We start from the raw sequence: 16,912 nt of genomic DNA on the forward strand, positions 1-16,912 counted from the left end.
AGGACTAAAAATTTGTAAATTCCCCATAATCCCTGCAACTTTGAGGCTTAGAGAGTTGCCTAAGGCACTGATTACCCAGGGCATATGATGAGAGACTTGCTCCAGGTCACATAGTCAATATGTGTCAGAGATTGGACTTAAAGCCATATTTCCCTGTCTCTGAGGCCAGCTTCACTCTGTCCACTGTGCACTATGATACATTGCTTCTCTTATTTTGCATTAACAGGGTGAAATGTGATAATGCATGTCAAGTGCTTTGGACACTTTAAAATACCATGTCACATATTGTAAGACAACTATCCTATTTCCCAGATTTTTTTCTTTCCTCAGTTCAGAGTCCTTAGTTGTCATCTTGGCTGTGCTCCCCATCTTGGCTATCCTCCTCTGGATACTCTCCAGCTTACTGATACTGTTCCTAAACTGTGGTCCGCAGAGCTGACCACAGTGCTCTCTCTACCTGAGGTCTGATGAAGGTTGAGGGCACTGATTCCTAGATGCTACACCTCTCTCCATACAGCCTTCCATCACTTTGGTTTTCCTGCCTGACATATCCCACATTCATGAGTCACCAGACTAATTACACCACCCAACCTACACTCAGGGAAGCATGTATCTACATGTAAGTCTTGTTTTTGAGGATGCTTCTTTCTGCATACTATTCAGTAGCTCCTGGTGCTGACTGTGGGGAGAGTCACTATTTTCCCCTGAATACACAGATGACTGACATAGAACTATATGGGTTGGCTCCATGGAATCAGATTAACCCTCAACTTTGCTCAGTTTACAAAGATTGGGGTGTATTTCAGCAGATTATGGGACAGCTGTAAATAGATCTGGGCTTTACAGATAGGAGCAATGGGTGCCACAGGTATTCCAAGTCTCTTTAAGGAGTGCCTGGGTGGTGCTGGGAAGAGAGCTTCTTCCCTCTTTCTGCTTTTTCTTAGATGTTACAGGAAGCAACTCCAGGTTCTTTGAATAATCTGGTACAGTTGTACTAGCGAGCTTGGGGAGGGGTAGAGAGAATAGGGAGGTGCTTAGGAATGGAGGGACAGGAAAGAATCAAGTATTCTCCCTAAAGTCCTAGATCTTCCAAAAAGTGCTGATGCAAACAGTAGACATGGCCTTAGGGCCCTGGGGTAGAGTAGAGGTGAATAGTAATAAGACACCATGAACATAGAGGAAATTAGAGAAAGAAACCTACTTGTGAAGTTCAAGCAGCGGCTCTCTGTGGTCTCTAAGAGAGACTTGTGAGGGAGGCCTAGGGCTTGAAAAAAGCATCACGATGATGGTGGTGATGCTGGTGGTGGTGATGGTGGTGGTAGTGGTGGTGGTGGTGGTGGTGGTGGTGATGGTGGTGGTGGTGATGGTGGTGGTGATGGTGGTGATGATGATAATGATGCTTCTGAGCTATAAAGAGACCCTGAGAGTTTCTGCTCATATGAGTAAGTTGTTAGAGGAACCTTCTCCCTGGGGAAAAGGAACAAACACCATTTACAAGGCTGAGGAGAACAAGGAGCCCCTGTAGAACAGGGTGTGGAGCCAATAATGAAATTGCTACCTGATGGGACCCGAAGACAGCTTAAGAAGAAGGAACTGTGGAAGACAGTAATAAGGAGCAGTGACTTGGGATCATTCCAGTGGAGAGTGAAAGGAAATGATAGCTGTTAGAAATGAGCAGCAGTATGCAGGCAGGAATAACTCTGGGGGCAGTAAGCCTTCTGCTGGAGCCCTGCCCAGTGTTTTATGCCACTGAGATTGTAAAAGTCTTCTTGGGAAGGTTTGATTTTTGGTTGGTATTTTTACTGTCTGTGGGCTTGAAGGTGCGTCTTACCTGGTTCCACTAATTTATAAATAAAACACTTTCTGTTTGAGCCTTGAGAGTCTGGGTGCTTGTAAGGGAAGCTGGTTACTACCTTAAGGGGAATGTCAGATACTTGAAGGCCAAGATCATCCAGATAGGGCAAGGAACCAGAGAAATAAGAAGGCCTCAAAGTGTAACTGGGCCCAGCATTGTCAGGAGTGTGCCACTAACACAAGGGTTGCATTGGTTACATATTTTAGGAACTAATACTTAGAAGCATACTTCTAGGGTAGCTAGGTGGTGCAGTGGATAGAACACTGGCCCTAGAGTCAGGAAGACCTGAGTTCAAATCTAGCCTCAGACACTTGACACTTATTAGCTGCTTGGCCCTGGGCAAGTCACTTAACCTTGATTGCCTTTCAAAAAAACAAAAACAAAAATCAACCCATGCTTTTACAACTCAAAGATCAAGTCTCTTCCTTTATAGACTCAGCTATTGGGGTTTCTGAACTGGGTAAATGATAAGACTCAGTGTTCATTTATGGCTCCATTCCAGTTAGGAAGGAGGTGACTAGTCCCAAAAACCTGTATTTGTCCCGTGCTATTTAGCATTTTTGGCACTGAGTTGGTTAAAGTCATAACCTACAAAATTAGCAGATGACAGAGATGAGAGGGAGAGCTAAAATATTGACAGTCAGTCTAAAAAGGCCTTGGCAGGCTAGAGTATGCACTAAATCTAGTAAGATGAGATTCAATAGAAGGCGATATAAAGTCTTAGATTTAGGTTCAACAAATCGGCTTCAAAAGTACAACAGGAGGGAAAAATGATTAGATAGCATTCTATCTAATGCTGGGAGTTCTGGTGGATTACACTCCAATATGAGTGAATGGTGGGATGTGATTGCCAAGAAAAGCTAATATATCTTGGGCTGCATTAAAAGATGTGAAGTTTCTAGGAATAAAGAAGTGTTCTTCCTTTACCCCACCTTGGACAGATCACATCTAGAATATTGTGTCCAGTTCTGGGCACCACATTTGAGAATGGACACGGATCAGAAAAGTCTATGGGACATGAAGACTGGTTAAAGGACAAGGGGATGTTTGGTCTAGATAAGAGAAGGCTGAGGGATAATAGGGGGTTGAGAAGTACCATGGTGGTTTTCTTCAGTGTTGAAGGAAGATGAGTCTTTTTCTGTTTGTACTCAGAAAATAAAAGTATGAGTAATGAGTAGAGGCTGCAAAGAGACAAATTTAGGTTTGATGTCAGGAAAATCTCCCAACATTTGAGGTTATTTTATTCCATCTTATTGAATTTGGCCCCAAAATAGAATCGGCTGCCTAGAGAGGGGGTGCATTTCCCCCCAGTGGAGGTTTTGAAGAAGAAGCTGGAAGTTGTTATGGAAATTCTTCTTGGAGTTTGGGTTGAACTAAATGGATGGAAGGAAACAAGCATTTATTAAGCACCTACTGTGTACCAGGTACTATGCAAAACATTTAACAAATGCCTCATTTGATCTTCACAACAGTCCTGGAAGGTAGATGCTATTATTATCATCATTTTACAGTTGGGGAAACTGAGGCTGAGTTTAAGTGACCAGTTCAGGGTCACACAGTTAGTATGTGTCTGAGACCCCAGATTTAGATTTAGGTCTTCCTGGCTCCAGACCCCAACCCTCTAGTCCCTGTGCCACTTAGATGCCTCCAAGCATAGGAGATATGAAAAAGGGGACCTGTGGAAGATATTAATGGGGGCAATAGTAAGGGAGCAGTGAGTACCATTGGGGACCTTTCCAACCCTGAGATTTTGTGATGCTTTGATCCTGTCTCCTACACCCAGGCACACCCTCACTCTCATAAGTAGACATTTTTCCTCATGCTCAGATTACCTAATTCATGGTCACATTACCTACCCTCTCACCCTCTGACTCAAGCTACTTATCTCTGCAGCCACTCAATCATTCCAATCACAACTTCTTCCTCTCCACCCATACTCTTTTCTTGACCCATTCACTCTCACTACCCTCAGTCAAGAAACACCTGGGGGCCCAGTCTCCTACCACAACCAAGGGCAACCCAGTCAACAGACTTAAAGGAATGTGAACATGACCTAAATAACCCAGGAAAAAGTGATCAGCACTACAAGGTGTTGGACGCTTCGTACCTAGAAATAAAGGCTTATAGACTGACTGTTGATTGACTAACTCCTACTGACTTCCCTGTTCAACAGTGCCATCCTTGGCTCATGGCTTGAAGCTTGTGGTTCAAATATTCATCAAGTTCAGTCTTGAAGATTTCTCAGTAATAACTCTAGGGATTGCTCCTCCAATCAAGATGTCCCTTGGGAATATCAGAATTAGGTTGTTAGGACTTTTAAAGGGCCTTGAGCTCCTGTGCAAGCCCTCAGGCTACTGAAACAATCCAATTCAAGGCCAATTTTTATTTCACTACCCCCCAGCCAAAAAAAAAACCCAAAAAAGACTGATACATAAGCTGATAAACAGTCAAGACAATTCATCTTAGCTTTCCACTGGGTCTCCACCACCTCCAGGCCTTCAGACTTAGAGCACTACCCAGGGTGTCCATCCCAAAGGGAAAGGATTCAGGTTTTCTAGAGCCTCAAGCTACCTCCTTCTCTGATTATACTTCACTCATCTAGTCTTCCTGCCTTATAGCATGACCTTAAAAGCCCATGTGTCGTGGTAGACCATTCACCATACCCATAAACAGGAAGAGCTGGATTCAGATCCTACCCTTAGATATTTATTAACTGAGTGACCCAAGGAAAGTCACCCCTTTTATCATCTATAAAATGAGAGGGTTGTGCTCCACGGCCCCTTCTACTTCTAAATCAATTACCTTATAATTCTATGGCTAGGGCATCTCCTGAAGGGGCAATAAATTTGAAGTCGTCACTAGAGTTAACAAAGTTCTTTTTAGTAGGTTGCACCTTCTCTAGTGATATATACACACATATAAATGCACAGAAATATATGTATACATACACAATATACGTACAAGCACACACATATAACCATATGTACGTAAATATACAGATATACAAACATATACATGGACATACACATTTATATTCATATATACGTGCATAGTCTGTGCGACTCTTAACATCACCAAAGGGATGATGAGACCTGCTGACTTCCTGCTGGAATGATCCTTCTTCCTTTGTCTCCTGTGTGTCCACAGACATCTGTTCTTCAGTCCATTCTCATCTGACATCAGTTCCTCCTTTCCTGGGGGGGCCTCACCCTTTCTGAGAGGTCCCGTATGTATGTGCAGGACTGTCTCTTCATGGCATTGAGTCTGTGCTTAGCACAGCTCTTCTACATTTTCTCACCTGACATCTCTATTTGTAACTTTCTCCAAGTTGGTGTGTATTGCCTTGTAAAGACCAAAGCCCTCTGGCACTATTCAGGTGTATGAACTAACCAAGAACTCTAGTCAGGGCCAAGACAAGGGCCACTTCAGGAGTAGGGAGAGGAGGAGTCAGAATAGGTGAGTCCACACCTTGTCTAGGAGACATGGGAGGGAGGAGCAGCCTTAATCAAGTCTTCCTGGTTGGGGGAGGAGTACTGAGGGTGGGGTTACTCCTAAGTATGTCCTTCATAGCTGTCCAACAGAGCTTGAGTCAACTTGGGAGACAGGAGCAGTGGAGTAGTCCTGGGTGAGTGTGAGAGGACAGGAGGGCAATGTGTGCCTGTGTGGGCTGGGCATCTCAACCTGAGTGGGGAGCCTTGTTCAGGGAGGTTGGATGGAAAATCTTAAATCTTTGCTCCACTTGTAGTTGCATAGAGCTAGCCCCACACTTTGCAAATGCTGCATAACATCTTGTCAGAGAGAGAAGCCAACTCAGAAAAATTAATGATTTCCCTAAAGACACATTTTTTTAAAAAATGGATTCATTCCTGTTTAAAGTCCTACTAAATTAAAGCATTGCTAAATGCCATTGCCACGCCTGCTTTCATATTTAGAGATTTCAAAGCTTGTCATTATGTCATGTTAGTGTGGAAAAGTACATATCTTAGGGCTCACCTCATAGTTCCTGAGGGTAACATGCTATCTAGTGAGCGGCAGGTTTTATTTATTTTTTTCAACTAATCTTTTATTAATATACACCTGTTTGGTTAGTGATCATGTTGTGTTTTTACTTTGGGAGATGAGAGTAGGTGAAGGGCTGTTTATGCAACCTCCAAGTCTTCTGTTTGGCATTTAAAGGCCTTCACAATGGATGGTAGTCTACTTCTCCAGGCTTATGGCACTGAACTCCAATCCATGCCCTCTATGATCTAGCCAGGCTGGCCTCCTTGTGGTTCTTGTTTGTGACATTCCATCTCCTGATTCCACACCTTTCCATAGGCCTTCCGTGCCTGGATGGCATCCCCTCTTAACCTCCCCTTTGAAGTATCCCTAGTTTTCTCCAAGGTTCAGCTAAATTATCATCTCCTATATGAGACTTAGCCTGTCTCCTCTCCCCGGGAGTAGCCAGTACCTCATGAAATTACTTTGTATATGTTTTTATTTACTTATCTGTCTGTCAATCAGTCAGTCCAAAAATATTCATTGAGCACCTACTATGTGGCAGGCACTGTGCTAAGTGCTGGAGATACAAAAAGAGACAAAAACAGTCCTTACCCTCAAGGAGCTCGTGATCTAATGTCGAGACAACAAGCAAACAAATGTATAACTAAGCTATATATAGGATAAATAGGAAGTAATGAATTAAGAGGGGTTGGGAAAGGCTTCCTGTAGAAGATGGGATTTTAGTTGGGACTTAAAAGAAACCAGAGAAGCCAGTAGGTAGAGATGAAGAGAGAGATCATTCCAGGCATGGGGGACAGTCAGAGAAAAAGTCTATAGCTGAGAGATGGAGTGTCTTATTTGTGGAACAGTCAGGAGGCCAATGTCACTGGATTGAAGAGTTTGTGTTACATAATTCGGTATAAGAAGACTAGAAAGGGAGAGGAAGGCTGAGTTAGAAAGACCTTTGAATGCCAGAGGATTTTGTATTTGATTCTGGAGGGGATAAAAAATTACTAGAGTTTACTGAGGGTGACATGGTCAGACCCGTACTTTAGGAAAATCACTTTGGTGACTGAGTGGAGGATAGATTGGAGTGGGGAGAGACTTGAGGCAGGCAGGACCACTAGTAGTCTGCTGAAATAGTCCAGATGTGGGGTGATGAGGGCCTGCACTAGAGTGGTGGTGGTATCAAAGAAGGGAAGAGGGAGTGTAAGAGAGATATTACAAAGGTGAAAACAATAGGCTTTGTAACAGCTTGGATATGGGGGGGTGAGAAGTTGTGAGGAATCCAGGATGACTCCCAGGTGGTGAGACTGAGGGATTGGGAGGTTGGTGTTACTCTGCAGTAATAGGGAAGGCAGCGGAGAATGGTAATCAGTTCCATTTTGGACATTTGAGTTTAAAATGTTTTCTGTATATCCAGTTAAAGAGATGTGAAATTGGAGGTCAGCAGAGAGGTTCTGGAAGGATAGATAGGTTTGAGAATCAGCCTAGAGATAATAAAACCATAGGAGCTGATGAGATCACCAAGTGGAGTAGAAAGGGAGAAAAGAGAAGAGGGCTCAGGACTAAAACTTGAGGGACATCTACGATTAGAGGGCATGATCTGGAAGAGGCTCCAGCAAAGGAGACTGAAGAGTGATTAGACAGGTAAGAAGAAAACCAAGAGAGAATGACATTCCAAAAACCTAGAGAGAAGAGAATAAAGTGGTCAACAGTGTCAAAGGCTGCAGAGAGATCGAGGAGAATGAGGGTTGAGAAAATTGGTCTTTGAATTTGGCAACTAAGAGATTATTGGTAACTTTGGAGAGAGCAGTTTGAGTGTAATGATAAGGTTGGGAGCCGGATTGTAAGGGGTTATGAAGAGAGTGAGAGGAGGGAAAGTGAAAGCACCTATTGTAGATAGCCTTTTCAAGGAGTAGCCATGAAGGGGCAGGAGAGATGTTGCATGGTCATATCATTTCCCACTTCTAGAATGAAAGCTTCTTGGGAGCAGGGACTGGTTCAGGTTTTTGTCTTTGTATCTTCAGTGACGGATGCATAGTAGGCATTTAATCAATACTCAATGAATGGACCAGTTGCTTTCTGTCCCAATGGCCATTGGTTGGCTTCATTCATCTAATCATAGACCAGAGGATTTAAGGATTGTAGGAGCATAGACTTAGACCAGGAGGGAGTCTCAGAGACTCTTGAATCCAACTGCCTTATTTTACAGATGAAGAAACTGATGCCTGAAGTAGTTGGGTGACTTGCCCAAGGTCACATCTGTGGTAGGTGTCAAAGACAGAATTCAAAGCCTGGATCCTCTGACTCTAGCCCCATTGTTCTTTCCACTGGATCACACTGCATCCCAATTGCTCATGACTTGGGAGGATTTTCCAAATTACCTTTCTTGTATTCCAGCTAGAGAATAAATCTTGGAGGCATTTTTTTGAAAATTACATAAGGGGCAGGCTTAGGATACTCAAATTGATCTTCTGCCAGTTTGGTTGAATTAGGATACTGAGCTCCATATAGTGTTAAGTGATGATTTTCCTTATTGAATGAATCAATGACAAAAATTATTTATTAATCATTATATGCCACACATTGTCCTAAGCACCAGGGATAAAATAGATAGAAAATGGAGACAGTTCCCTCTTTCAAAGAGTTCTGATTGGAAAGAAAGCACATATAATAATGAATTAATGGTGAGTTTTGTCACTCTGGAAGATCACTTCATCCCAGGAACCTCCTGCCACTGGAAGATCCCTGTGTCCTGGGGCTTCTTCCTTTAATTGGTCAGTTCTTTCTGGAACCTCTATTTTATATAAGTTGCCCATGCCAATCATCCCCTCTGGGCTCCAGTCCTGACACCCTCCATTTCTTTCTCTGCATTGTGTGGGCACCTTCTCTCCCCTCTCCTCCTTTTCTTTTTCCCTTTATGTGTTGTCCTCACCTATTATAATGTGTAAGTTCCTTAAGGATCAGGGATTGTCATTCTTTCAGCTTGCATTTATATTCCTAGTGCTTAGCAGAGCACCTAACAGGTAGTAATGCTTGTTGACTTGACTATTGAGGTAAGACAGAAGGGGCTGCTTGGAAGTAAAGTTGACATGAACTTTAAAGTAGTGATGGTTTGAGTACAATCATTAAATACTTAATATTAACGTAATTTTATAGAATACATGATTCTAAAAGAGATAAAGTTATGTAATCATAGGCCCAGAAAATCAGAGCATCTCTGAGTTGGAAGAGGCATCAGAAGCCATTTAGTCTAGCCTATGGATAATAATGACTTTGACAACATTATTTCTAATTGGTCATGCAGTCTCCATTTCAAGACCTTGAAGGAAGGAGAACATACTAGCTCCCAAACCAGGTCACTCCCCTTTTGGGTAGTGCTGAGTGTGAGGCATTTTTCCTCATACTGATTTCACTAGATCTACCTCTCTTCAATTTCCATGTATCATTCTTAGTTCTTTCCTCTGAGGCCAAGTAGCACAAATCTACTCCATCTTCCACATGGCAGTCCTTCAAATGCCTCAAGAAAGCTATCCCAACACCATTAAGTCTTCTCTTTTCCAGTCAAGACACCCTTCTTTTTTTCAACTGCTCCTTGAATGACATGACATCCTGGTCAGACTCTTTTGCATGTGCTCCAGTTTGCCAATGTCTTCCCCCAGTTGTGGCATTGAGAACTAATCATAGTTGTCCAGATGTAGTTATCCAACCTTCATTTGAAAGATATAGTCTTCTGACCTGGGCAGTATACAGTAGGACCAACCCCTCCTGTCTTATACTACTACAGTATAACACAGCTTAGGCAAGTCACTTCTCAGCCTCAGTGACCTCATTCACAAAATGGGTATACTAATAGCACTTCAATGGGTTGTTGTGAAGATAAAATGAAATCATGTATATAAAGCCCCCAGAATATCTTAAAGCATCATGCAAATAAATTGTTATTATTTTCTCATTTTCCTCATCTTTTTATTTAACGGGATTCAGATAAAAGCAATCCTAGGACAAGTCTCTAGACAACTATTATTCGTTTATTTCTAGTGTTCTATGTACTGTTTGCACAGATCGACAAAATAACTGGGTTTTTGTGGTTGAATAAAAGTATTACTATGTAACATCAGCCCTTGCATCTTACAGTGTAGAAATGGAAGATCTTACAATGCTACAATCAACCTTTGTAGATTCACTATAGTAAAAGTATCCTTGATACAACTCTAAGACTGGGGCAGTGCGTACCTCATCCTGCTTCTTCTACATAATTTAGATTTCTACTGCTTGCTCCCTATTGTTTGAAAGCTTTTGTTCCATGTAGCTTAGAGAAGGATGGTAACGGTTTTGTCCTTAAGTGAGTTGATGTTATATCCAGGCAGTTTTGGGAAGCATTTTGGTCTGTGATAACGGTCTGGTTCTAGTACACTTTATTGATTGAACTCTCCAGGAGATTTTGAGGTCTGTTTTTGTAGTATGGAAATTTGTTGCTTGTCTGTTCATGAAAGATAGGGAGTCACTGATGTGTAATTCTGGTTATCAAGTCATATCTTGTTAGGTATTCAGTAGGCACTAAAGTTTTATAGCCTGCAGTGATGGGTTGTGCAGTCTTCACTATCTCCTTGAATTATCTACACTCATCGCTAAGTCTGGGATACTTCATTGTAATTTCTCTGGTCCCTGCCACACAAATCCCTCCTTTTCCATGAACAAATCCACATGACTTACCTTCTTTGTTCAACGTTTCTTTGTCGATATATTATTAGCTGTTTATACAGAGGGTACCCATGGAGAACCTTTTCAATCTGTTCTTGGTTCTTAGTCATGTCTTGGGCTCCATTATGAGTCATCATTTTTAGTTACACTCAATAAATCCAATGGCCTATACCTGTTATCAACCTTTACTATTGCTTGGCAAAGTAATATCTGCTTATTCCAAAACTATTTCCATGGGTTTTTGATCTGTTTATCATGTGCTCAATGAATATCTATCCAATGTCTTCTATCAATGTCATGGAAATGTTGATTTTTCAATAGCTTAGGGTGATGGGCCTTATATCTTGTTAATATTGTACTTTTAAAAAAATAGGATGCTTTCCTAACAATAGCACAATGATAGCAACAACAAGGATAATGATGATAATGATACTAGTACCACTACCTTTCAATTTTATTTAATTTTAGGACAATTGGAAGCATTGTATAGTTCTCTAGGCTGTCATGTAATTGAGAATGGTTAATATTGTAACCTCCCACTCAACCCAGCCAGTGAATATACTTTGTTAGTCACTTAACTCTGTTTGCCTCAGTTTCCTCATCTGTAAAATGAGCTGGAGAGGGAAAGGGCAAGCCACTCCAGTATCTCGGTCAAGAAAACCTCAAATGGAGTCAGAGAGAGTTAGACATGACTGAACAACAACAAATAGAATCTTAGCACTGTGTTTAATGAATCCATTTGTGTTTAGGATGTGATTTTTTGAGGGGGGCTCTGATGGGGCTATTATGACTCCAGTAATATTTCTGTATGGCCCCAAGGTAGCATAAGTCCACCAGGCACGTGCAAGGAGGAGAAAAACCTCTGAGCACCTACCCTGGGATTTAGGAAGGTGGAGATTATAATACGCACTCAGGGACAAGTTTTATAGGATGAACTTTCAAGAATAAAAGAGTTTTGAGAGATGAAAATGGATGCTTTACTACCATTGGTAACTTTCCCAAGCTGCTCTTCTGTGGTTATTAGGACCATTGAAAGTTCCACTGGCAAATAAGATGAAGAATTACATTTTACCAGATGTCCTTAGCGTGTTACCTAGGAAAGGACGAACAAATATAATAAATGAAAATGTCTCAAGATTATAAAATATGTCCATATCATTTTCTGCCAGGAATATTTCTATATGTTGGAAAGACCCTCTCAGCAAATGGTCATTCCAGGCCCCTCATGCTGAATGTCTGCTTCATGTTTACTGAAATTCTATTTCCATCTTATAAGGGAGTGTTGAAAAAAATTAAAGTTGCAACAGCAACAGATAAGTCTAGAGACTGTAATGGGTAACTAAGAGCATGCACTGAATTTTACCAGGTGTGTTCTTAAGATTGAGTGAAGTGATAATGTTTTCTTACTGTCAAAAAGTGAGACAGTAGCCCTTATTTCATATACGAGGAGATAATATTTATCAATTTTTTAGTACAGCGCTCCACAAATAGTAGGTGCTTAATAAATAGTTGGTCCATTTCCTCCTTTTCCCTTTCCTTATATCTTACTTGGGGACAAGCAATGATACTAACGTTTCTCTTGAGTCAAAATGTTGAAAGCTTGATATTCTATGAGAAATTATGGCATAGGGAGCTGATAAACCAGGCACATTATAAAATTCACGGGTTGGATAATGTTATACATGATGATAAGAAGCAGGGTGGTAGAGACCTGGCCTTAGAGCCAGGATGACATGGATTCACAGTCCACCTTTGACACATTCTTGCTGTAAAACCTTAAGCAAGTCACTGCATCTCTCAGTGGTCTCAGCAACTCTCTTAGACTATGATTTGGAGAGAGTGCCATGATGTGCGTTCTTAAAGGGAGTTTGCTGTATCACTGAATCATAGGTCCCACCCCCAGCCCTTTCTTCTAAACAATAGGTTGCATTTTTTTTAATCGCATTCTTTTAAAAGTACTTGGTATTTAATTTTCCCCCAGTTATTTGTAAAATCAATCTTTAACATTTGTTTTTAAAACTTTGAGTTCTAAATTCTCTCCCTTCTTCCCTCCCCACTCACCTCATTGAGAAAGCAAGCAATTTGATGTAGGTTATACATGTGTAGTCATGCAAAACATATTTCCATATTAGTCATGTTTTGAAAGAAAACATAGACCAAAAAAAAAACCTCAAGAAAAATAAAGAAGGTTAAAAAAAAAGTATGCTCCAATCTGTACTCAAATACCATCAGTTCTTCGCCTGGGGATGGCTAGTATTGTTCATCCTAAGTCCTTCAGAGCAGTCTTTGGTCATTGTATTGCTGAGAACAGCTAAGTCATTCATGGCTGATCATCTTACAATATTGCTGTTAGCTTGTACTCACAGTATGTTTCACTTTGCATCAGCTCATGCAAGTCTTTCCAGGTTTTTCTGAGAGTATCCTGTTCATCATTTCTTATAGCACAATAATATTCCATCACAATTGCATAGCACAATTTGTTCAGCCATTCTGCAATTGATGGGCATCCTTCCAATTTCCAACTCCCTGCCACCAGAAAAGAGCTGCTATAAATACTTACGTACACATAGGATCTTTTCCCTTTTGTTTTTTATCTCTTTTTGGATATAGACTTAGTAGTGGCACTGCTAGGCCAAAGGGTATGCATGGTTTTATAGCTCTTTGGACATGGTTCCAAACTGCTCTACAGAATGATTGAATCAGTTCACAACTCCACCAACAGTAATTAATGTCTCGTTTTTCCCATATCTTCTCCAGCAGTTGTCATTCTTCTTTTCTGTCCTACTAGCCAATCTACTAATTTGCATTTCTCTAATCAATAGTGATTTAGAGCACCTTCTCATATGGCTATAGATTGCTTTGAAAACTTCTTCCGAAAACTGTTCATATCTCTTGATTGATTAGGGAATTATTAGGGATTAGGGATTATCAGTTAGGGAATGGCTCCCATTTTTATAAATTTTACTAAGTTCTCTATACATTTGAGAAATGGGGCCTTTATCAGAGAAATTTACTTCAAAATTTTTTCACAGTTATGATTGTTAGATGTACTTCCCTCTATCCTATTCCCTCTTCCCCATTTATTCTATTCTCTCTCTCCTTTCACCCTGTTCCTCCTCAAAAGTGTTTTGCTTCTGACTGCCACCTCCTCCAATCTGCCCTTCCTTCAATCATCTCCTCCCCCCCCCACCTCTTATCTTATCCCCTTCCCTTTTTACTTTCCTATAGGGTAAGATAGAGTTGTACACCCAATTGAGTGTGCGTATTATTCCCTCTCTGGGTCAATTCTGATGACAGTAAGGCTCACTCACTTCCCCCACCCCCCCACCTCCCTCATCTTCTTTTCCATTGTAAAAGTTTTTCCTTGCCTCTTTTATGTGAGATAATTTATCCCATTTTACCCCTCCTTTCCCTTTTCTCTCAGTGCATTCCTTTTTCTTACCCCTCAATTTTATTTTTTTTAGATTATCATGTCTTCATATTCAACCCACACTTGTACCCTCTGTGTGTGTGTATATGCACACAACATAATGTACACATATATACATGTGTATACACACATATGCACATATGTATACATATATGTAATGTATATGTGTGTGTGTATATATATATTCCTAACTGCCTTAACAATGAGAAAGTTTTTATGATTTGCAAGTATCTCTTCCCAGGTAGGAATGTAAACAGTTTAACCTTATTAAGACCCTTATGATTTCCCTTTCCTGTTTCCATTTTTATGCTTCATTTGAGTCTTGTATTTGAAAATCAAATTTTCTATTCAACTCTGGTCTTTTCATCAAGAATGTTTGAAAATCCTCTATTTCATTGAATATCTACTTTTCCCCTTGAAGGATTATACCCAGTTTTGCTGGGTAGGTGATTCTTGGTTGCAGTTCTAAATCCTTTGCCCTCCAGAATATCATATTCCAAGCCCTCTAATCTTTAAATGTAGAAGCTGTTAAATCTTTTGTTATCCTGACTGTGGCTCCACAATACTTGAATTGTTTCTTTCTGGCTGCTTGCAATATTTTCTCCTTGACCTGGGAACTCTGGAATTTTGCTATTGATATTCTTGAGAGTTTTCATTTTGGGATCTCTTTCAGGAGATGATTGGTAGATTTTCAATTTTTATTTTACCTTCTGGTTCTAAAATATCAGGGTAGTTTTCCTTGATAATTTTTTGAAAGATGATGTCTAGGCACTTTTTTTTTTTATCATGGCTTTCAGGTGGTCCAATAATTTTTAAATTATCTCTCTTGGATTTATTTTCCAGGTCAGTAATTTTTGCAATGAGATATTTCACATTGTGTTCTGTTTTTTCATCCTTTTTTTTTTTTTAAATTTCTCATAAAGCCATTAGCTTCCATTTGCTGAATTCTAATTTTTAAGAATTTGGCCAATTCTGCTTTTCAAGGCATTCTTCTCCTCATTGGATTTTTGTGCCTTTTTTTTTTAAAACCACTTAGCCTATTCTGCTTTTTAAGGTGTACTTTTCTTGAGTATTTTTTTGTGCCTCCTTTACCAAACTGTTGATTCTTTTTTCCATGAGTTTCTTGCATCCCTTTCATTTCTCTTCCCAAATTTTCTACCTCTCTTACTTGATTTCCAAAATCCTTTTCGAGCTCTTCCATGACCTGAGGCCAATTCATATTTTTCTTGGAGGCTTTGGATGTTGGAGCTTTGACCTTGTTGTCTTCTTCTGAGTGTGTGTTTTGATTTTCCTTGTCACCATAGTAACTTTCTATGGTCAGATTTTTTTTTTTATTGTTTGCTCATTTTTTTCAGTCTATTTCTTGACTTAACTGTTTGTCAAAGGGACCCTGCTTCCAAGGTGGAGGACACACTGTCTCAAGCTTCAGGGGTTTTCTGCAGCTGTTTTCAGAGATACTTCTAGGGATCTGTAAACTTTCAGTTTTTCCAAGGTGGTATGATCTAAAGAGAAGTGTTTTTACTACTCTCCTGACTGTGAGTGACAACAAGAACTTTTTCTGCCCTGAAACTGTGATGAAGGTCCCTGCTTCACTGCTACCGCAAGCTCTGGTGTGCTGGTGCTCCTTCTTGCTCTGGTACTGCCACCCAGGACTGAGTATGTGCAAAGCAACAAAGTCCTGCCCACAGTGCCAGCAAGGAGACCCTTGTAATCTCTTTCTGATCAGTTCAACTCCTTTATTGTCTGTGGGCTGAGAGCTCTGGAAGCAGCCACTGCCACTGCTGATTCAATGGCTTCCAAGGCCTGCTCCTGGTTTGCTGGGGCTGTGTCTGTGCTGGCACAGCCTGTGCTGGACTGTGCTCCACTCTCACCCAGGTGTGACAGACCTTTCTTGCCAACCTTACCCTGTCCTTTTGTGGGTTCTACTGCTTCAGGAATTGTTTTATGGCATTATTTAAAGGTATTTGGAAGGGTTTTGGGGAAAGCTCAGGTGAATCACTGCCTTTTCTCTGCCATCTTTACTCTGCCTTCTCCTATGTTGTATTATTTACCAACAATGAATTGTATACAAGGAACAGTGGAAAAGATGTCATTAAAGAGACACGAGATCATAAAAGGAGGGTGGGCTGCTCATGTGTTCAGACTGAGGGAGGGCTGATGAATAGCCCATAGGAAACACCGTGGAGAATTTACAGGAAGAGCTCCATAGGACAACTTATGGATATGCATTTATGCTTCTGAGGGAGTGTCCATATTGATGAAACCATTGGTTTCTTACAGTGTAATTAGAAAGGAATGAGAGAGATTCAATTCAATAAACATTTAAATACTTGCTATGTGTTAGGCTCTGTGCTAAGTACTGGGATACAAAAAAGACAAAAAAACCCCCAGTCTTTGCCCTCAAGGAGCTTGCACTCTAATGGGGGAGACAAGATGCAAACACATATATAAAAAGATAAATAGAAAATAATTAAGAAAGAGAAAGCACTGGAATTAAGAGGTGTTAGAGAAGACTTCTTGAAGAAGGTGGGATTTTAGTCAGGAAGACAGGGAGGTCAGTAGCTGGACCAGAGAAGGGAAAGTATTCCAGGCATGGGGGATGGCCAGAAGACACCTGAAGCTGAGAGATGGAGTCTCTTGTTCATGGAACAAGAAGGCCCTTGAGACTGGATCAAAGAGTATGTGTTGGGGAGTAAGAGATCTTCATGCAGCACTTTATTTTTAAGAAATGTCTCTGAAAAAAAGAAAAGAAAAGAAATGTCTCTGGCTGCTTATTTTGTCATTCAGGAGGTGGAATTTCCATTTGTAGGAAGTATATCCATTTTGGTCATTGGTTAGTAGGTGTCATTTCTACCAGCTCCATCTCATTGGTTTATGTCTTCCTACTGATTTTTTTAATGTGTTGACTAAAGCCATTGAGGGTGAGGATGGGGAAGGAA

The sequence above is a fragment of the Phascolarctos cinereus genome, unplaced genomic scaffold (genome assembly GCF_003287225.1).
Source record: "Phascolarctos cinereus isolate Bilbo 61053 unplaced genomic scaffold, phaCin_HiC Scaffold_7;HRSCAF=346, whole genome shotgun sequence".
Taxonomy (NCBI): domain Eukaryota; kingdom Metazoa; phylum Chordata; class Mammalia; order Diprotodontia; family Phascolarctidae; genus Phascolarctos; species Phascolarctos cinereus.